The 6,347-nt window shown below is 39.3% G+C and overlaps 1 long non-coding RNA gene across 1 annotated transcript; it reads left to right on the top strand.

Annotated features, from left to right (window-relative positions):
- The first annotated feature begins 1,530 nt into the window (after window positions 1–1,530).
- Window positions 1,531–5,372, top strand: LOC143848806 (uncharacterized). Its single transcript, XR_013235479.1, has 2 exons — window positions 1,531–1,780; window positions 5,189–5,372. It is a non-coding gene; the product is annotated as an uncharacterized LOC143848806 (long non-coding RNA).
- The last annotated feature ends 975 nt before the right edge of the window (window positions 5,373–6,347 follow it).

Below are 6,347 nucleotides of genomic sequence, written 5' to 3'. Positions count from 1 at the left end.
AACATAGGCTGAGAAAGTAAATTCAGTTGCACTTAATGTCTAATCAAAGGCCCTTTTTCAAGCCCTTTTTGCAAGGGTGCCCTCATCCATCATTCCTTTCTTTTTCTTTTTTGATAGGTAAGCTGGGGTTTGGCAGGGACCCCTACCAGTTTATTAGAATGAGAAAGATAATCAGCATACAAACTCAAATCCTATCATAAGAATACGGATACAGACTAAGAGAACAACGACAAGACCTATCCTTAGATGGAGTATCTAAGGAAAGATATTGAAAACTCCCAATAACCAAGTGCGTCTATCATCCTCTTACTCAGCTTCCTAGCTCTCTGGCTCTTCCTCAAATTCTTGTGGTTTTTTCTACTTACCTTATGCCACTCTTCATTTTCGTGAGGTCTGTGAGCAATATGATCTACATGACTTGGGCTCTCATCTTCCTTCATACTTTCGTCTTCTTCCTCTGCTTCCTCTTCCGTGTCTAGCACATTAAAAGGGTTTGGAGTTGTGATGCCTGTGGATGCGCTAGCTTTTTGAGAATCAGGTTGTTCCAGTTGGGGTATCTCCTCCTGGATTACCAAATCCGTTTCCTTTTTACTTTCAATTTGTTTTTCCATACTGCTGTAGACAACCCATTTTGGCCGGACACTAAGCTCCCAAATCTGAATAAAATTCCAAAACTGAATCCTTAACTTTATGAAACCACCCCAAAACCGAACCTCAAGTTTCCGAACAAAACCGAGATCTGATTGTAAAAAGAACCCGAAAAATCCATAAAACTAGGGGTGCAACTTGGGCGGGCTCAACCCGAACCCGACGGGTCCAACTCGGAAAAAAGTCGGGTTGGGTTGAGCTCAGGTCGGATGTTTTCTCAACCGGAGTTGAGTTCGGGCTGAGGGCTTTGGCAACCCGACCCGAGTGAACCCGACATTTTTAATATATTTTTATAATTTTTAAGGTTAAAATCTCGGGTGCTCGGGTCGGGTTCGGGTTGGCCTCAACCCGGCCCAACCCGACTCGAATTGCACCACTACATAAAACGCCCATTTGCAGAGCCTCTTTCGAAAAGTTTTGCAGCCCCTGTAATCCGCAAACCCTATTAAGACCCCTTTGATTAATTGCTTTAACTTTCCCCTTCATTCTTTAAAAAAATTGAGAAAATTACAAAAATACCCGTAAGTTTTGATACTGGCACCTCCTCCAGGTGAATCCCGATTTCCAATGCCCACTCGTACACCATATTTTGATATGTACACTTTACCGGACCACCCATTTTTGCAAAAAACAATAACGGATATATTGAAGTAGGTTGTCCAGGGAAGAAAAGAAGCCTGAATATATCATATCCCATATCAAGAGTGGGTGGTTTATCGAAACAAGGGTGTGCCCATACAAATTCCCATATGTATCTAACCAAAAGAGAAAAGACAGATTGAAAGGGTGTAATTATCAAAGCCTTGGGGTACTGATATCAGCACACGCCCTTACCTATATAGCAGAATACGAATTAAGAAGGTTTAGGCCTCCCATTTCGTTAAAAAACAGAGGGGGGTCTCCTCCTCCTCCTCCTCCTCCTCCTCCTCCTTCTTCTTCTTCTTCTTCTTCTTCTTCTGAGAGAGAGAGAGAGAGAGAGAGAGAGAGAGGAGCATTAGGGGTTTGTTGGGAGAAATTTGTGGGTTCGGAGGGGTTACTGATACCGCCACCATTCGCCATCGCGACCGCCTCTTTCACATCAAGCTGCTATCGTTGTCTCAACCCTCCTGCGATTCCACTACCATTCATCATTGTAAGTAGACTCTATTTTCTCTAACTTGGTGTTTTATCCTCTGATTTGGTGATGCTAGCTTGTTTTCTTCGATTTTGTGTTTTGTTCTTGGTTCTCATGATGTTCTAGATTCTCTTTTATCATTTCTGTGATGGTCTAATCATTTTCTCTTTTGCTTCGTGATCGTTTCGAGTAGAAAATTGGTATATGAGTAGATGATTTTCATTGGGGTTTTCATAAGTCTTAAACTCCATATTTTCTTTGATTTGTTCTCGATGGGGAAGTGATAATTCCATGACAGATTTTGTTTAGGGTATTTGCAAACCAACTGAGACTTCCTCTTTTATATAATTGAGTATATGGTTTGGAGATCATTTCTTTATGGTATGTGTAAGTTCAAGTTGTTTGGAGCATTTGCAAAGTAACCGAGATGACCTCTTCTAATTTTTTGGGTATATGGCCTGGGGATCATTTCATTATGGTATATGTGAGTCCAAGTTGTCTGATGCTCTGAGCATTTGCAAAATCACTTAGATTTTCTCATTTATGTGTGGGTTCAAGCCATTGGGGCATTTGCAAAGTAAATGTGATTTTCTTTATGTGTTTTGAGTGTATGGTTCAGAGACCATTCCTTTTTTTTTTCTATTTTTTGTAATGGCTACGCGGGTTCAAGCTTCGACTTACTTGATACTTATACATTTCTGTTTAGATCCGGTTTGAGAAGAAGATAACAGAGTATAAGCATTCCATTCCTTCTTAAAAATGGAATTCATTCCTTCTCAAACCTCCTTTTGCTTTAGTGTGTTATGTCGGGGGAATAAGTTTCATTTTTTTGATTCCTAATTGAAAACATGGTCAGACCAAGGGTCAATGGGCGGGTTAGCAGGTGAATTATACGTCGTGGGTATGGGGATATCTGTCTTTGCTACTTATTCTGATGGCCACCATTGGTTCTCGGGGTGAGTACTCATTGTTGCAATAGAATTTGGCTCGTTAGCTTTTACTTTGCTTTGATCCAGTGAGTCTTGGTGAATGTATTTGAATTGGGCATTTAAATGGCATCGTATTGGGGATTTACTTCTAGACTTAGTCTCACATAGATTTTGTCACTCCTTAGGAGATTGCTAGAGCGATGTGAACATTGAGTTATGTATTCGGTTCCGTTTCCACTGTGATTTCTTCTAGGTCCAAGTGTGTGTGTGTGTATTATAGGGATTTGCTAGCGTCCATCGCAAACAGCATTTCACGGATGGTCTATTTCATGTCAGAGCAGCCACCTCATGAATGAAGACAAAATCTGCTGAAAAGTGAGCCTATGTGGCTGCTCTGACATGCAACAGACCATCTATAAAATGCCTTTTGCGATGGACGCTAGCAAATCCCATATATATACGTGCATGCGTGCGTGCGTGAGTGTGTGTGGAGGCGGAGCTTGATTTTCAAATTCGATTTCGCCGGACTTTCGGTTTGATACGAGTACTATAGAGGGTAAAAGTATTCTTTGCTTTCGGTCGAGGGTTCTTATCGCTATCGGGATTTCGATTGGTTCTTCGGGTATTGTCCATCGATATTTAGGAGTTTTCCTCGGTTTTAGGTGACGACGGATGGAAACCTCCTGAGTCAAAACCTCTTTTCAAAACAAAACGGTTAAAAAAACATAAAAACTCAAAAAATACAAAAACTCAAAAAAAGGGTAAGGATTTTTTATTTAAAATGTGGTAGGCCTAGAATTTCAGGAATTTCATTGCTTCTTCATAGCTTGATTTTTTTTATTACCAACTTGGTTTTAAATTTCCACCTAAACCGACATGAAATAACCAAAATGTTTTCGTTTCCATACCGAAACCAAAACTTTAATTGTATAAGTGGTATACTATACCCGAATGTGTTATGCAATTATATTTCGGCTAATGATATCCATTAGTCCATACAACCCCGTTGTAGTAGCCTTTGAGTCTTTGTCAGCCGTTAAACTATGTAAAACAAGGTGAGTTCTCCCATTATCAAAACATGATGTAGATATCAGTATTCTATATTTATATAAATTTCATGTGAAATGTGGGGTATGTGTTATGTATAAATATTCCTATGAATTATATTTAAAATGTGGTATGCCTAGAATTATCAGATATGCCTGACAACGCATGTCACGAAAAGCCTTTTAAAAAAACGCATGTCAATAAATGTTTGATGCTGTTAAAACATTGTGGGCGTTTTTGTTTTGCTTATGTGATCGATTTTTAGTTTGTAAATGTGGTATGCCTAGAATTATTAGATATGTACAGGTCACTAAATGTTTGATGTTAATCCACTGTGGGTGTTTTTTTTTGCTTTTGTTACCAATTTTTAGTGTGTATTGTGCTTATTCTATCACTTCATAAAGTTTCATGTCGCATGTCCATCATTTGTATATGTTTCCATATGTTTTTGTGATTTTACAGGATTTTCACAAACAATTCCATTTAAAACCGACTTGTTTCAATTTCCTTCAAGACCACACCACATATTGAAATAGAAACCTGAAACCTTGATTGCCAGTAGTAGTTTTATGCCACGCTTGACTTGTGTCATATCTTACAGAGGAATCCTAGCCGGAAGCCTGAGGAGGACATCAGAGCTAGGACTGTCATTCCCTACCCTCCTGCTTGTGGGTTACACCTCCTGCACAGTCTAGCCCCAGTGTGTGTAGGGATTGCCAGTCCTGGCCCTTCTGTCCTCTTTGGGTGTCCTCAAATCATCTCTCTCTCTCTCTCTCTCTCTCTCTCTCTCTCTCTCTCTCTCTCTCTCTCTATATATATATATATATATATATATATATATATATATATATATATATATATATATATATATATGAGGAAAAGGATTGTACACTCGAGCGTACCAAGCTTATGGTACGCTCGAGTGCCCCAATCACATGGGTCCCACATTTTTTGTGGTGATCCAAAGCATTCATTTGCAAGGCATCATAGATAGGGTGTGTACCAAAAATCAGCTCCATTGAATCATCCTAACCCCTCCAAAAGTGGAGGGCAAAAATGGGCAGATTTGTGGTCTGTCCATTTTGCCCCCCACAAATGGATGGGTTAGGATGATCCTATGGAGCTGATTTTTGGTACACACCCCATCAATGTAAGGGCCTTTCAAATGAATGCTTTGGATCATCCTAACAAAGTGGGCCCACATGTGATTGGGCACTCGAGCGTACCAGAAGCTTGGTACGCTCGACCGTACAATCATTTTCCTCATATATATATTTCATGTGTATGCTCAACTTATACTGCAGTCTTATTTACTTCAGAATGTAATAGATTTCATGGGTTACCTTACAGAATGAATGTTGTCCATATCTTCCACTGTAATACATCACTATGATTCATATACCTTATGCATACCCTCAATAGTTTATTTTTTTTTTCGCATTACTAACAGATCGAGTTTAAGAGAATTAGTTCACCTCTCAAGTATCAGACACGATGTGTTGTTGCATTTCCTGATTAGCAAGGCTTTTTGGTAATTTTTTTTGTATTTCTTTTACTTCCTCCCACTTCCTATATGCATCTGCCCAATTTATGAGAATTTGAATCATAAGGCTTTGTAGTATGTTCTCATTTTATGTCATCTAGATGCAATAATAGACTTCGAATTAGTGCAAAAGACACCCTCTCACCAGGGGCGGAGGGCACATATATCTTGCCCCCCGCCGCACACACACACACAAAGATTTTTCAAAATCCCTTTTATTCAATGGTGGATCCAGGTGGGGCCCTAGATTTTTGCCGAAAAACTTTCCTTGCTAAAGCAAGAAAAAATCTCTAACCATAATCTATGCTTTATGAAATGCACTTATTCATGGGCACGTGTTAAACTGGAAATCTAATTTTTCAGTCTTACTCTATATGAAGTTCAAAATGCCCTTGTGTTTGCATTAAATTACAAACTTACCTCACCATGACATTTTGGGGTTAATTTTCTTCTGCGTTGTTAGCAATCATTTCTCGTTTTTGGCCTTTTGTTTCATAAAAATAGCAAAACTACCCTCGCGGAGGGATTTGTTCGGTTCCTCTCTCGGTTTAGTGCGTGTTTGGCGTACCGTTTAAAACACCGTCTGGCGTTTGAAACACCGTTTTGGGGCCAAATGGCCGTTTGAGAGTGTTTGGGTGCGCAGCCACCGTTTGAAACGCCGTTTGAAACACCGTTTTGAACCCTCAAAACGGCGTTTTGCAAACGGAGGGGGGGAGGTCTGTTTGCAAAACGCCGTTTTGAACGGAGTTTTTGGACTGTGGGTTTTTACGTGTTTGCCTTCACCAAAACCCATTTTTACGTATATGCTTGCGATTTTATGCGTTACGTCAAATATAAAAAAAGTGGGGGTGTTAATATCATTCTTGAGGACACAAATTTATTAAATTGTTAATATTTAATTCAAAACAAAAAGAAATCCTAGTTTCTTTCTTTCTTCATATAGCCTTTTTTTTTTGCAATGATGTTTAATTTTAGTATTGTTTGAATGAGATCCTAATGACCTTTTAATATTGGGCCTAATGAGAGAGTAGTTGAGTTACATTGAGGCCAACCAAACAATGCCCTT

Source organism: Tasmannia lanceolata, unplaced genomic scaffold (assembly GCF_043159265.1).
Source record: "Tasmannia lanceolata isolate RefF3 unplaced genomic scaffold, GAP_Taslan_0.1 ptg000016l, whole genome shotgun sequence".
Classification (NCBI taxonomy): Eukaryota; Viridiplantae; Streptophyta; class Magnoliopsida; order Canellales; family Winteraceae; genus Tasmannia; species Tasmannia lanceolata.
Note: the sequence above shows the minus strand (reverse complement) of the source record. Positions and strands in the feature narration are given on the sequence as shown.